Source organism: Oryctolagus cuniculus, chromosome 6, assembly GCF_051225735.1.
Source record: "Oryctolagus cuniculus isolate XC-2025 breed Fujian yellow rabbit chromosome 6, ASM5122573v1, whole genome shotgun sequence".
NCBI classification, from domain to species: domain Eukaryota; kingdom Metazoa; phylum Chordata; class Mammalia; order Lagomorpha; family Leporidae; genus Oryctolagus; species Oryctolagus cuniculus.
The window spans coordinates 133,685,275-133,702,207 of NC_142872.1; the positions used below are offsets into that span (position 1 = coordinate 133,685,275).

The following is a 16,933-nucleotide window of genomic DNA, read 5'->3' on the forward strand; positions in this document are numbered from 1 at the left end:
GGACATAGCTGGCCAACTTTTCAGTCCAGACAATGGAGAAAGTGGCTGATGTAAAAATGAAAAAGAAATTGACTAGAAATTATGGAGATAAGTACCTTAGGAAACCAAGGTCATACAAGATTAAGGGAGGCCATGAGATTCCCAAATAAGGGAGCAGTTTCTCATTTCTACTCTGATCAGAAAAGATCTGTTTTGATTGAGGAAGGAAAACAGTCTCACTCTTGAAGACTCTACCACAATGACTGGCACTTAGTCAATATTCAGTAAGTGTTTGCTGAGTGAAATTTTTTATCATAAGAAAAAAATACACTTTTGAATAGGATGCAACATTAAAATAATGAGAGCATGATCATGCCCCCATATTAAATTATAAAGGTCCTTGAAGTTAACTTCTGGTTCTCATTAAATTCTGGCATTAATGTTATGATGGCATTTTGCCATCTTTAAACGAAGTTAATCCTAGCTGATGAAACTGTAGTCCAAGCCATCATTAATCAAAGCAGCTGTAAAGCTATAACTATTTAGTAACATTATCTCTAATGAGATACACCTAATGAGGGCAGGGAGATGAAACACTTGAAATAGTATATTTAAAAAGAAGATTCAATTATAAAGTCTTAGGAAATGGTTTATATAGAGAAAACAGGGAACCAAGAAATCAAAACTCCTTAATTTATAAAAATCATTTAAAAATTATTTGGTTTATGCTTAATTTATACAAAACCTGGAATTTCTTTTAAAAATAATCTAATATTACTAGATTCTGAGTGTACTCTGCTATAATAAAAATACAGAGATATGTTAAAAGTTCATTTTATTTTTCACCAATTTTTATTTTTCAAATTTTTATTTTTCAAATAAATCATGTCATTGAAATTTAAGAGTACTACTTTAACAGTAAATCTATGCACAAATACCAGGAAACTCATTTTTTTAAATGCCAATTTCATGTCATTTACCTAATAGATTATTCTGAAGTACTTTTTTTCTGATGTAACTTTCAATATCAAAGGGTCTTTAGGTTTGCTGGCTGATACCATATTATGAAAATATTGAGTGATTTCTCTAATTCACAAAAAGTTTGTATTTTGGCTAAATATTTAGCAATGCTTCTGAAAACTCATTCCTATAAAATATTTAAAGTTATAGTATGTTATGTTACTTTAATAATAATAATTATTATATTTCCTTATTGGTAATTAGCTACATGATACTGATTCTAATGAGCCATGTTTTGGGGTCTCTAACTACAAATCTAAACATTTTCCACAAGTGTTTTCTAAATGGCATCTCTTTGCTACTGCTTGGTTGTTGGTTTTGTTGTCAGCCAGTCCCATTACTCATCTAGGGTAGATTGTAAATATTAGATAGTAAAGATGGTTACCCAGATTTGACCACAGAGAGGCCTAAACTAATTGAAAATATGTTGTGGCCCATGATAGGCTGTTCAGACTTTAAGCTCAACTCAAAGGATATTAAAACATCAGCTATAGCAAGGATCTCAAATACATTTTCTTCTGAATCTTACTAAGACTCTCAAACAGAAAATAAATCACTAAGATTAAAGCTAACCAAAGTATGTGCCTCTGTTATCTATAGAAGTGAAAAGAAGTCCTCTTGGACTTAAGATTTGAGTCCAAGAATGACTTCAAGAGTTCAGATTGCTACACATTCATACCTACAGGAAGTAGGATACCAGTCACCCAAAGAACAACTCAACTCATGGACTTGACTGTACATTCACAAGTAAAAACATGGAATATATAAAATCCAGGATAAGAAACCGCTTACATTTGATGAGGCAACTATCAACCTCCAGCATATTTAAGAACAAATTCTGCTCATCACCCTGAGGACTTTGAGAATGTACAAGTACCCTTCAGAGCTCACTATTTATGTAAATCTCTTCAAGATCAGGCAGAATCAACTCTACAGGGCATTTTCAGTACTGATATGTGGATGTAAGAACTGGTCCAGATATCATTCTTTTTTTTTTTCATTTTAAGGAAGGCAATGTGGTTTAACAGAGCAAGGCTACCAATGGCAGAAAAGGAACAGGAACCTGCTATCTTGGCACGGTCATGTAACTAGGATGACTGCCTTCCAGTTTCTACATACACAGAATAAAGATGCTACGTTCACCTTTCACTACAAAGTTATGATGCCATGTAAAAACATGTGTTCCTATAATGAAAGGAAGATGTAGAAAATCACCAGCAAAGCAAGATAATACAATTGAACAAAGTTAGATACTATCAAAGCCACTCTTACCAACAAAATTACATTGACTGGCACACATGTGGAAATGGTCCAACAGGATAACCTATCAATTCTTCTACAGAGAAAGTTGAACAGTCCCTTATGGAAATACTAACATTCAGCTGTTGATTACTGCTATTAGAATCAGAAATGGGGTACATTATTTTGCATCAAGCTATCAGACAGACTCACAAATTACATGAAGCTGTGAAAATACGGACTCCACTGCCAGTCAGACACTGATTTCATCTTTCGTAAGTTCCCAAATTCAAGAAAGGCCCTCAGGTGGCTTTTTCCCTCACTAGGTTCAGGTAAAAATCTTTACATCATTAGAACAGTGGTTCTTGTACATCCATCAGTAAGGGGTGGAAGCTGTCTGGAGTTTCCATAATGACTATTAAGTGTTTGGATGAAAATAGTGTAAGGCTTAATGCAAGAAATTGAAAAAAAGTAGCTGTGACTATAAAAAAGAGCTTCTCTAATATATACATATTTATGAAACATATATGAAGGAGCTTCCAAAAATTCATGGAAAATCCGCATCCTGTTTTTTCCAAGAACTTTTTGAAGCTACCTCACATACATACATGTAAATTGGAGAAAGCAGGACCCATATGGCAGCTGTAGTTAACCATTGTTATAGCCACAATTGTGACAAAAATAAGGACTTACAATCAGGACTGATTTTTACTAAATTCTGATATATTTGTGATGCCCTGACTAGAAACCTGGGCTTCACTGCATCTATGAACTTCACTATGGAGACTCTTATGATTTATTTATTTGAAAGGCAAAGCAACAGAGAAAGAGGAGACAGAGAGACATCTTCCATCAGCTGTTCATTCTCCCAAATGGCCAAAACAGCCAGGTCTGGGTCTGGGTCTCCCATATGGGTTGCAGGGCCTCATCCAGTTGAAAGATCACAGACTGTTTTCTAAGCACATTAGCCCGGAGCTTGATTGGAAGTGGAGCACCCAGGACTTGAACAAGTACTCCAATATGGGATGCAGACATCACAAACAGCAGCTTAGCCTGCTGTGCTACAATGCCAGCCTCTACCATGGAGACTTGGGAGTCACCTCAAAGGCACCCTTCAAAGCAGCTCAAACAGATGGACAAGAAGCCAATGTAACCATCACTCCTACAAATTTGGCCAATTTCAGAGGATGCTTTGGAGGCACAACATAAAATTTGAGTTGTAGACAATGACTAGCAATCAAGCTATTTCTTTTTCTCACATGGGCAACTTAAGTTTGTCTAAGAAGGAGTAGCAACAGAGATTTATTTATTTAAGAGTGATTAATGATTCTCTGGGAAAATGCCAGCTGGTTCCTAAAATATTTTAAAGGCTCATAAAAATAGACAAAAGACCTAAATACAACTCATAAAGGAAATAAAAATGGCTAATATATTTGAACAATTAAAACTGCCAAATAAAATAAGATGCCACTGCAAAGATTCTTAAAAGTAAAAAGACCTAATGTTGGTAAGAATGTAGTGAGACAGGCATTAGAATGTATTGAGAATATAAAATTGATACCACCTTTCTTAAAAGCCATCTGGCAACATTTACAAAAGCATTAAAAGTATTCATAACTTTTGACTCAGATCTAGGAATCTATCCTAGGAAAATAAACTTGTGTAAAGATTTATACATAGAGATATTTATTACTCATATAACACTGAAAAAATTATAAATTACCTAAACATCTGACTGTAATTTTTCATGAGCTCTTTGTTTTATGATTGCTAAAGCAATAAGATGTTTTCAACTATAAATTTAGGCATTCTATATTTTAAGGGTACAGAAATTATTTTTCAGAGTACAACTATTGAACATCCCAAAAATGTATCATAAATGGGTGTAAGAAAAAGGCTGTACTATAAGAGCCTGCCTACTGCAATGGTACACAGGTTCCTACAGAATGTCACTTGTAGTTGAAGCTAAGATGGAAAAGCTTAGGAACTACTGGCCCATGTCTTTCAGTTAGTTCAAAAAGTTTTTATTCTAGAAGAAGGTCCAAACTAGCAAGTATGATGATGCCTTGCATCTAAGTTACTTAACATAAAAAATCTTCCAACCCTCCGTAATAGTTCAGAATAACACTTCTAATTGAAAAAAAACTGTTTATGGTATATAACAATGTTTATATGTATATACCAATAGACTTCAAAAAAAACATTAACATTTCACTTTTTTTTTATTTGACAGAGAGAGAGAGAGAGAGAGAAAGGTCTTCCTTTCATTGGTTCACTCTCCAAATGACCACCTACGGCTGGCGCTGTGCCAATCCAAATCCAGGAGCCAGGTGCTTCTTTCTGGTCTCCATGCAGGTGCAGGGGCCCAAGCACTTGGGCCATCCTCCACTGCCCTCCCAGGCCACAGCAGAGAGCTGGACTGGAAGAGGAACAACCAGGACCAGAAGAGGAGCAACCAGGACTAGAACCCGGCACCCATATGGGATACCGGCACCACAGGAGGAGGATTAACCAAGTGACATTCCACTTCTTTCATTCCATTTTTCCAAAGTTTTTGAGGCCTTCACCTTACACTGTAAAATAATTTCATCAAGATAATTAGCATATCAATCATCTTGCTTTTTTGTGATTATAACATTTAAAATTTCTTTTCAATTTCAAGCTATACAGGTTACTTGTATCATATCAGGAGTCAGATGTGAGGATAAAGAGGAAAAAAAGCAAATAAATCCATTTTCACTTATCGTAAATAAGAACTTCTTAATATATAATTATTATATATTAATAAATATAAACTTCTGTTAGTAGCATCCATCTGGTTTGTTATAAACACCTCTTTTCACTAAAAGTATTTCACTGATAGATAAGTATGTTTTGAGAGGACCAGCAACGGTTAATCCTTTAACGTTTATTTTCTTTAATCCAGTTTGCTTGGAGAAAAAAACTGGGAGACAAACCAATAAATGTTGACGTGTTGAAAACTAACAAGCCACTACTGAAGAGCGCATCTTGAATTTCAATTAATCAATTAAGAAACTTCCAAGTGGTAGCTTCATCATCACATCATTATGAAAGAGCATGTGTTTTAAAAGCTATAATCCAGAGATCATGTACAGATAGGTGTTCTTGGAAGGTATTAGTAGGGAGTGATTATAGGCCGGCGCCGTGGCTCACTTGGCTAATCCTCCGCCTGCGGCACCGGGACCCCGGGTTCTAGTCCTGGTTGGGGCACCGGATTCTGTCCCAGTTGCTCCTCTTCCAGTCCAGCTCTCTGCTGTGGCCCGGGAGTGCAGTGGAGGATGGCCCAGGTCCTTGGGCCCTGCACCCGCATGGGAGACCAGGAGGAAGCACCTGGCTCTGTAGCGGCCATTTTGGGGGTGAACCAATGGAAAAGGAACACCTTTCTCTGTCTCTCTCACTGTCTAACTCTGCCTGTCCAAGAAAAAGAATGAATGAATGAACAAAAGAACGAATGAACGAACAAAAGAAAAAGTAGGGGGTGATTATGGTCCAAAAAAAGGAAAGTAGACTTTTCTGAACATATAAACATGAGGATCATTCAGAATGCCAGAATTCAAAATATTTGTGACTTACCTGGATTTATAGTAATTTATAAAAACTGGGGCTGGCACCATGGCATAGTAAGTTAAGCCTCCGCCTGCAGCATCAGCATCCCATATGGGCACCGGTTCAAGTCCTAGCTGTTCCATTTCTGATCCAGCTCCCTGCTAACACACCTGGGAAAGCATGGAAGATGGCCAGAGTGCTTGGGCCCCTGCACCCGCATGGGAGACCTAGAAGAAGCTTCTGGCTTTGAATCGGTGCAGCTTTCTCTCTCAGCCATTTTTGATGGTTCAAAAAAAGTTTGTTATGGTGCATGAAGATAGTTTCCTAATTTGATGGTATGAATGGACTATGCTACCTTAAGAATCAATGAGCACCTGTTGCTGAGGGCACATGGGCAGTGTGCCCATGCATAGTATGCATATCAGAATATTCATTTTCCATGAACTTTTTGTCCCTTGTCTAAGGACATCTCCTTAGGTGCAAATCCCGTTTGATTTTTAAATTTCATTTTCAAAATGAAAAAAATAAAATTAATCCTGAAAATTAAATTACCAGTAACATTACCTGTGTAAGATAGTTCTTAAGTTCCTAATTTTAGAGCTCTGAGGAAAATCTTAGTTCTTCAGATAAATAACATGATCTTTAAGGGTCCAATAAGATATTTGAAAGCCTGTACCACCTCACTTGCAACATTAAGGACCACAGCAGAGAAACCTGGATGAGATTAAGGTTTATTCCACAGAACATAGATCTTGGATATTGGATACTTAAAACAGAAAAAGCAAAGTGGTTCAAACACAGAATTCTATAGACTTGAAAATGAGTGAGAACAAGAAGTGGTTTTAACCTAAAATTATTTTCATAAATATTTCAGGTTCACTATAAAGGACAAAGTTTTGGTAGTGGAAACAAGGAATACTTTTACAAACTGGAATAATTTAAATATGGTATCTGATTCTACCACAAGGGGGCAATAATTCACTTTTATTGTAAGGGTATTGGTTGAGCATTATAGGTTTTATTTATTTATTTATTTTTAAGATGAAAATGTACAAGAGACCTTTGCAGCTCTAACTTCTTAAATTGTTTATCTGAGCTCCAACTGGAGGCTTGTCTTCTCCTTCCTCGCTTATAGGTAAGCTCTATAGCTGACTAAAGAGGAAGTAACAAGAGCCAAACAGCACACTAGGAATAACGTTGCACTGCTGTGAAAAGATGTTTAAGGGTCAAGAGGACTAATAAGAGAAGAGTAAGATGGGGTTGCTATTCATACAGAGACACAGGGGAAACATTATCCATAAGCCCACAGTGCCATTTCCTTACAGTGAAGTCAGCAAGTCCTTTTCCTGGATCCCTTGAGAAGAATGTTACAAAACTAAGAAAAAAAAAATCTTCAGTCTTTTGCCGCAGAAAGTACACATAAATTTGACATCAGGAATGAATGCTGATCCTCTGCTGGTGATTCCTGATGAAGGATTCTGATGTCGACCTCCCCGCACCACAGTCAGGTGGGCCATATTGGAGTGAGTGCAGAGATAGTGATACGTATTAGGTATTTGCTGTGTCCTGCTGTAGTCCAACTGTGTCAAGTGATTGAGCAATGAATCAAGGGAGGTATAAAAAAATCTAGAGAGCCCCTCCAAGGTTCCTGTAGCTAATTAGCAGCAGAGCTGGGCCTGGGGCACATATTTCAATTTATCTCCTTAATACAAGCTTCTCTGGCTTGGAAAGTCACTGGACAAGGATAGGGCTATTTTTCAAGAAAAGTAGAGAAGCATTAGAAAGGCCACTGATATTGCTGTAGGTTCTATGAGAAAAATCAATGGCCTCATTGTAAATGTGAGAATCCTTTCCAAACTGTCGAGTACTACATAAATGACAACCTAACCTGTAACTTAGACTTTCTGTAAATTTGTCCTGCATTGATTTGTTGCTTATTATTCTTCTTACCTTTTAGCAAGATGCCATCTGTAACGCTGCCTGGGAGGGGTGAGATGGCAGACATTCTTACTGGGTGCCCTGCACTGCAAGTGCTTCATACACATTCTCATGTAATTGAATACTAGAAAAGGAAAGTACATACTCAAACTATGCTGCCAAATGTTGTGCAGCTTCTTGTCCTAAATTTATTCAAAATAAGTAAAATATTCAGAAAATTATCAGGCATATTTGACATTCTTAAATCAAGTCAGGGAAAGCATCAGGTTTTACAGAGAAAGTGATACTGCTGTTTTCATTTGATTACGGGCTATGAGATAATCAGAGAAGAATTTCCAGTTCCTTCATAGATGACTTCACATTTATAACAGAACATACCTTTTAAGATAATTCCATTAGAATGAGGATTTAATACCTTCTTCTTGGTCTTAAATCAATAACCATTAACTAAATGAAAAAAAAAAAAAGTCCAAGAAGAGATATTTAAGATTACCATCATATGGCAAACATTTATTTGATTTGGATTCAACACAATTTCTATGGAGTTTGAAGACACATGAATGAAAAGAAAGTCAGGTGTCTCCTCGTAGCTGTAGAAGAACTTGAGTTACCCCTCAAGCCTACAGCTCACCTATGGGCAGGTCTTACCTGAAGACAGTGAACACAGCACAACCTGAGGGAAAGCAGACTCCACACAGGATCATAAATGCAGTCCTTCCTCCGTGTCCCTCTAGCACTTGGAACCTCCATCGTTGTGAAACCTGCCCACTTCTCTTGTGGTTTGTTTGGCTGTGTATCATGGCTGCTCATATTTAAATAAGTAAAAATAGCTACAACGTACTGCTAATGTGCCTACTTAGAGTCTTAGAGTCTACTTAGAGTCCTACTTAGAGTCTTTCCAAACACCAAGTTACAGTAGTCATTTAAACTTATCTCAATTAAGAGGACCAAGAACTATGGGTTAGATCTGTACACAGAATCTATCAACAAAATTGTCTGCTCTTCCTGGGCTCCATGTGGCTTCTGCCCTCAACTTCAGCTCTACTAATGGTCACTGTAGGCTACCCTGGCCCTGGATAAACCTTAGATCTCTCCAGCTTATTACTTCCCTCTTTCAGTGGCCAAAGTCTCCTTTGCTTCAGTTACATATTCCCAAGATGGGAATTCAACATGTTTTGGTCACCCTACAAGTTAATCCACAGTGTCATTGCTGCCTGGACAACCCTAGGGTAGGCACTCCCTGATCCAGCCTGGAGCAGCGGGGGTGCAGTCACATGATGCCGGATTGGGAAGGCACCTGGAACACAGGAGTGGGAACCTGGATTTGGGGGACATGCAGCCTTAGATCCAGAGCAGAGCCATGCTGCTTAGATGCCAGTGATCTTGGACCAATGATTCACATGTTCTGAGCCTATAGTCAAAATGATGCCTGCCTCAGCATTGATGTGAGGAGTAAGAGAGAATACACAGTCCTAAATACCATCCCTGGTACATAAATGCTAAAAAAAATTCTAGTACCATGTAAAGTGTCCTACATGTATTATTTCTAATTCTCAAAACCACCTGAAAGTAGGCGTTATTTCCATTCTGGTGATGAAGAAATAGGTTTAGAGAAGTAGATAGCTCTCAGACACATAGCTCAGCAGTGATTCAAACCAACATCTGGCAGATTGCAAAACCTGCACCATGTCCACTGTACTTTTCGGATCCCGTGTGCCCAGCAAAATGCCTTTGATCTCATAATCATTCAAATGGATGCTGAACAAACAAATTAATAAGTAAACACAGGGCTGGCAAAACCATCAAGCTCCCTGCCCAACTCCCTACAGTACCGGGATTCCCTTGGGTCTCATTAGCTTCCCGATGGGCCTGGCCTATAACCTGTATTTCTCACAATATTCTTCAGGGCTAAAGCATCCAAGGCTTCAGTTTTCTGGGGGTCAAGCAACACATTTAACAGCTTTAGCTTCCTATCAACAGGGTGCCCATGGTAAAACCAAGGGAAAAGAAACACAGGAGTCTTATTTTGCAGCTGGAAGTTGCAAGAGGTTTAGACATCTGATTCCAAAGGCCAGTTCTCAAAATTCTCAGAATTTTTTCAAGTGTTGTTTCCCTCCCCATGCACCAACTCCTGAAGCAAAGTCCAGATTTTAAAGCTTTAGATGTGATTGAATGTGAAGTGAAGATTGGATGCAAGTCTGCAGCTGCAGAAATGGGGGCTTTGGAACAAGATAAAGGAGATAGCCCTGAGCATTTCAGGATCAATGGCCCCCTCCTTTCCCGGTAGTGCTGAGAATCCACGTCCCATACTTTAAAGTGAGATAAAACTCTTCCTCGCTGCACTCTCTTCCCTAAGATCTGAGTGGATGATGCCCCAAGGAGGAAGCATGCATTAATCTAGTTGTTAATGTCACAAGGAATGCATGGCCAGGAAAACAGCCATTAGCCTTCCACTCCCTGCTGTAGGTCACTCATGTTGCCACAGGTTCATTTCTCCATGGTTATGTTCCAGAAACTTGACCTATATTACAAAATATCTCAATTTATTCAATACACAGGTTCTGTTTTGAAATGGAATCTAGTTGATTTGTAAAAATTCTCAAGTTAGATCCCCAAAAAAATGCATTAGAAAAAGTTAAAACCATAATCAAGTTTGAGGCTTCTTCCCAAGTAGGATGCAGAGTTCGCACTTAAAATTTGCATACCTCAGACCAGGTGACACACCATTGGTATCAAGGTGTTATTAGTTGGATTACAGACAGAAGAAAAGAAGTCTATTACATTATTACATTTTTTCCCCAAAATATTCACCCATCATCACTACCATCATCACAAAGGTATAAGCTGTGTGCCAGGTACTATGCACTTTACATGAATTTTTTCATATTAAAAATCTTATGAAATAGTTACTTTTATCCACATTTTTCAAAGGAGGAAACTGAGAAGCAGAGCGGTTAGGCACCCTAAGATGCCCTATGCAGTAAGAGTTTGAGTTGGGATTTGAACTTCGGCAGTCTGGTTGCAAAGCTTACAACACATTAGCTATTTCTCTCATCACCTTGTGGCAGAAGTATGATCTTCTGAGGGTAGAGAAAGAGGAAGGGGGAGGAGGCCAGCATTACCCTACTATCGTGAACTCCTGCAAGTCTCAAGAACTGGTCCTTCAGTTAAATGCCTGGGCCATCAATCTCATAAAAGGGAGCCTGGGGCCATAGTTGGTTTGATATAAGACCAGGATGATCAACAGCATATTTTCTTTGTTATTCTTATAAGACAGGGGAAATATATTAACATTTGCTAAAGTAAACAGTCTCTATCTACAAGAAAAGGCTGAACATTTGGGTCACTGTAGAGCTTTGCCAACTACCCAAGTAGCACCAATGGATATCAAGTAGGGGGAGATTATTGGACAAGAAATCCAAATAACATGTTCGGGACACCTCATGATTATTAGTGATATCACATTTTTAAAGTTTAAAAAAACCTACAACTTTTCCGGCTGATCTTGGATCTCAGTATCTTTGTCTATGACTATCCAGATGTTAAAACAGAATATGGCTATTTTTGTAAACATCCTAATATCTAACAAAATTGATTTATTTCTCCACTATTGAAAAAGGCAGTTCCTGCTCCAGAGAAGGTGTAGAGACTGTTAAACATTTAACAAATTAAAATCAAAGGATGTTTCTATCTGTGTACATACACAGATATGCAATAAACATCTGCAATGTTTCCCAGATGTTGCCTATCATGTTTCTTTCATGATGTTCTTCTTGGTTTTGGATAACTTACATACTGAGGGAAACATGTGAAACCAAAATTTTGTAAGTAATATGAAAAGATTTAAGATGTAATAGAAATGATTTAAAATAAATTAAAGGTATCTAAGAGATCTGCATTCCAAACTACTATGATTTCAGTAAAAAAAAAAAAAAAAAGGTTACCAGAGTTTGACAAGAAAAATTTTATATATATACATTTGCATTTATATGTAACATATTGGGGAGCTATTATATGATACAAAACAAACTCTTCATGGTCTAAGTGAGGCAGGCCGAAGCCCTGTACTAAAATTCAAAGTAAATGAAACAGTGTAATCAAATTAAAAATCCATAGAACTCAATGAAACAAGAATACAATCTTATGTAAGAACAGGCAAAGGGTCTGATCCATTTTATCCAAGAGATAGAAATAGCCAATGAGTATATAAAAAAAACTTAACATGATCAAGAAAATATAAGTTAAAACCACAATGAGACATCACCTCCCAATGTTATTACAAAGATGAATGATAACAAGCATGAAGGTGTACAGAAAATGGATGCCTGTAGACTGGTGTTGGGAATATAAATCAGTGCAGCCATTTTGAAAAATACCACGAAGGTTTCTCAAACTAAAAATTGAGTTGCAATATAATCCAGCAACCCCACTGCTGGGTATATACAAGTCATTCAAACAGTTCATGAAAATGCATATTATGAAAAATTACACATGTATTTCAAAATGTTTATACACAAAAAATTTGCATTTTCTTTGAACTTTTTGAAGTACCCTTATAACCCCAAAGAATTGAAATTAGATATCTGTCAGTTCCATGTTCATTTCAACATTTTTAACAATAGCCAAATATGGAAGCAAATTAAGTGTCCATAAATGGTATATACACAAAACAAATGGTATATATATACTCAAAATACTACACAGCCTTTAAAAAGGAAATTCTAACACTTTCAACATACATGACACTAGAGAAAAATATGGTAAGTGAAATAAGCCAGATACCAAAAGACAAGTTATACATGATCTTGCTTATACCTGAAATTAAAAAAAAAAAAAAAAAAAAAAAAACCATCACATAGAAGCAGAGGGAAGAAAGGTGGTTACCAGAGGCTGGGAAGGCAGACTGGACAAGAAGTGAAAAGGGGAATTGTTGCTTAAAGGGAATAACGTGTTAGATCGGTGGAATAATTCTCAGTGATCTATTGCACTGCATGGCAACCATAGTTAGTAGTACTGCATTGTATGCATGCTTCAATTTTGTTATAAGACTAGATTTTCAACATCCTCACCACAAAAAGTTGATAAATCTTATTAACCTATCAAAGTTATCAAATCTTTCTACAATGTATAGATAGAATAAAACAACACACTTCACCCTATAAATATACACAGTCTGAAATAGACTAGTCTGAAGTCCCTGACTCTAAGAGTGAAAAGAACCAGTTGTGGGTTCTGGGGTAGAAGTGAGATGACTCCTGCACATTCACCACACCCTAAGTGGCTTCTAACCATTTAAGCCGGTGGATCCAATTAAGGGTACAAGAGAAAATATAGAGATTCTGAGAAAAGACAACAGAATATTAACAGGAATGGCAAAAGTTCTTTTGAAAACAGAACCACTTTCTGATAAATGGATAAAATGGAACTACTAAGATGTGAAAAGGGACTCCTGATTCATCCTTTTCAAGAGTTAGGCAACCATTTTCCTGACAGCTTAGCAATCTAAATGAATTAATAAAGAAATTTCTGGAAAACTGCTTCCAATGAGTTTGATTCTAATACAAAACATGATAAATGTGGGTGATAAATGAAGATTACTACTTATATATTCTTGTATTTTTGTGTTTTCCAAGTCTTTCTATACAAAAATTTTTAATTTCACCAAAATAATGCCCAGAACTCATGATCTCTATCTATTTAAAGCTCAGCTGGGAAGCTGGTGCTATGGTGCAGCAGGTTAAACATATTGGAACACTGGTTAGCGTCCTGGCTGTGCCACCTCCAATCCAGCTCCCTGCTACTATGCCTGGGAAGGCAGCAACAGATGGTCCATGTGCTTGGACTCCTGCCAACCAACAGGGAGACCCAGATACAGTTTCTGATTCCTGGCTTCAGCCTGGCCCCTCCTTGACCACTGCAGCCATTTGGACGGTGAATCAGCAGATGGAAGATTTTTTTTTTTTTTAACAAAAGCAAAAACCAAAAAATCCTCTATAGGTTCTTTTTTTTAAGACCCATTTTATTTCATTTTATTTTGTAAAAGAAAAAAAAAAAACAGAGATCCTAAAACAAGCGAACAAAGTAACAAATCCTTTGTCACAGAGAACTTGGGAAGCCTAACTTATAGGCTGTTACATAGACAAGTGTTATGAAACTTCAATAGGTTCTAATATAAATCAAAATCAAATCTTTGAAAGACAATTGTGGGGCCGATGCTGGGCCGGCACTATGGCAGAGCAAGTGAAGCCGCCACCTGCAGTGCCAGCATCCCATGCAGGTGCCAGTTCGAATCCCAGCTGCTCCACTTCCAATCCGCCTCTCTGCTATGGCCTGGGAAAGCAGTACAAGATGGCCCAAGTCCTTGGGCTCCTGCACCCATGTGGAAAACCCAGAAGAAGCTCCTGGTTCCTGGCTTTGGATGGGCACAGCTCCGGCTGTTGTGGCCATCTGGGGAATGAACCTGCAGATGGAAAACACCTCTCTCTGTGTGTAACTTTTTAAAAGATTTATTTATTTGAAAGACAATTGCAAGTCTTTCAGTGACCCCCAATTTAATCATAAATTGTGGGTCACTAACAGTTTCAGTAGTAATAAGGTAGGCTTTTTTTTTTTTTTTTTTTTGACAGGCAGAGTGGACAGTGAGAGAGAGAGACAGAGAGAAAGGTCTTCCTTTGCCGTTGGTTCACCCTCCAATGGCCACTGCGGCTGGGGTGCTGCAGCTGGCACACTGCGGTCGGCGCACTGCGCTGATCTGAAGCCAGGAGCCAGGTGCTTCTCCTGGTCTCCCATGCGGGCGCAGGGCCCAGGGACTTGGGCCATCCTCCACTGCACTCCCTGGCCACAGCAGAGAGCTAGACTGGAAGAGGGGCAACCAGGACAGAATCCGGTGCCCCAACCGGGACTAGAACCCAGGGTGCTGGCGCCGCAGGCGGAGGATTAGCCTAGTGAGCCACGGCGATGGCAGATAGGCTATCTTAAAAATAGTGGAGAATGCACAATTTCTGAGATGAATGCATGTTCATATGTTCACATGTATCTAAAATATACTCCACAGAATGCATGGGCATACCAGTAAGTGAACAATTTATATACAGATAAGTGTATATGTTCATTTTTTTTAGCAAAAAATATATATAATTTTAGGATTCTGACCAACAAATTACAAGTTTCTTTAAAAACTGTGGTGAATTAAAAATTATAAATTCAAGATGAATTGCAAAATTCCTGTAGTAAAATCTGTTTTTCTGGCTCTAAGAAAAAAAATGGGTTTCACAGAATGGCAAAGCTTCTTTATGGGCCCAGTTGTTTCTATTACATAAGGTGTAGTAACTCTTATGAAGGACAGAGCATGACATGAAATCTCTCTCCTATTTACAAACAAAACAAGGAAACAACCAAAATCTGGATAAGACAGTTTGTAGGGAAGTGATGGGGCGGGGAGGGCAGGCAGGTGCCTGCTGGAGGTAAAGTTAGCTTTTTATTTAAGCATCAGACATCAGAAAGGTATAGAACTTAGAAATGATTAGATACCATGGCTATTGTTCATTTCAAATACACACTGGCTTAAGGGACTATTTTATAAATACCCTGTCATTGACAGATCATTCACTGTCCACACCTGGCATTTCGCCTAGCAGTTAAGACACACCAGAATACCTGGCTCCTGACTCCACCTTCCTGAAAATGCAGACTGGGAAGCAGTAAAAGATGGCTCAAGTAATTGGATTCCTACCACCCAAAGACCAGACCTGAATTGCGTTCTCTGGCTTCCACCCTGACCCAGCCCCAGTTGTTGTAGGCATGTGAGGGATGAACTAGCTCAGGAGAGAGTTTCTCTCACTCCCTCTCAACCAAATATTTTTTTAAAAATGCATATGGAGGGGCATCAAGGTGCAGTGGGTAAAGCCACCACCTGTGGCACCAGTATCCCAATTTGGGTGCTGGTTCATTTCTCAGCTGCTCTGCTTCCAATCCAGCACCCTATTAATGGGTCTGAGAAAGTAGAAGAAGATGGCCCAAGTGTCTGGGCCCCTGCCACACATGTGGGAGATCCAGTTGAAGCTCTTGGTTCCTGGCTTCATTCTGGCTCACAACTGGGTGTTGTGGCCATCTGCAGAATGAACCAGTATATGGAAGATCCCTTGGTCTCTCCCTCTCTAAGCTCCTTCAAATAAATAAATCTTCAATATATAGATATGTTCTGGAAATTATTCACCAAGGAAGTTCTTCAAAAAACTAGAAATAGAACTGCCATGATACAGCAATCAGCACTACTCGGTATATGTCCAAAGAAATTGAAAACATCACAAAGACACATCTGTTCTCACCATGTTTATTGCAGCACTATTCACAAAGCTGAGATATGCAAACAACCTACATGTCCACCAAGAGATAGTGGATAAAAAATACATATATAATAAAATGTTTTCAGCCATAAAAACAAAAATCTGTTATTTGTAGTGACATGAATGGTACTGGAGGCAACAGTATGTTAAATGAAATAAGACAGGCATAAAAAGACATATCACAGGTTATCACAATGTGGAAGTGAAAGTTGATCTAAAAGAGAACAGAATAGTGCTAACTAGAGCTGGGAATGGTGTGAGGGAGGGAGGGACGGAGAGAGGATGTTCCATGTGTACAACAGTGCAGTTGCATAGTTGGCAAAGAAGAATAACTAACTTTCTCTAGAAAGCCAAGTATAGTTGACAAGTAACTGAGTATTAAAAGATTGCTAATAGGCCGGCGCCGTGGCTCAATAGCCTAATCCTCCGCCTGTGGCGCCAGCACACCAGGTTCTAGTCCCGGTCAGGGCACTGGATTCTGTCCCGGTTGCCCCTCTTCCAGTCTAGCTCTCTGCTGTGGCCAGGGAGTGCAGTGGAGGATGGCCCAAGTCCCTGGGCCCTGCGCCCGCATGGGAGACCAGGAGAAGCACCTGGCTCCTGGCTTCGGATCAGCGCAGTGCGCCGGCCACAGCACGCTGGCTGCAGCAGCCATTGGGGGGTAAAACAATGAAAAAGGAAGACCTTTCTGTCTGTCTCTCTGTCCACTCTACCTGTCTAGAAACACACACACACACACACACACACGATTGCACGAGGATTCTGAAAGTTCCCAAATCAAAGCCATGACTTATGTCTGAGGTGACAGTTATCCTGCTATGATCATTACACATTGTGCTATTGAAATT

General features: G+C 38.7%; 1 protein-coding gene across 3 annotated transcripts in view; it reads right to left on the minus strand.

Annotated features, from left to right (window-relative positions):
* Positions 1 to 16,933, minus strand: part of RSPO2 (R-spondin 2) — a 185,301-nt gene that overhangs the window by 3,088 nt on the left and 165,280 nt on the right. The gene's annotated exons all lie outside the window — the stretch shown is intronic.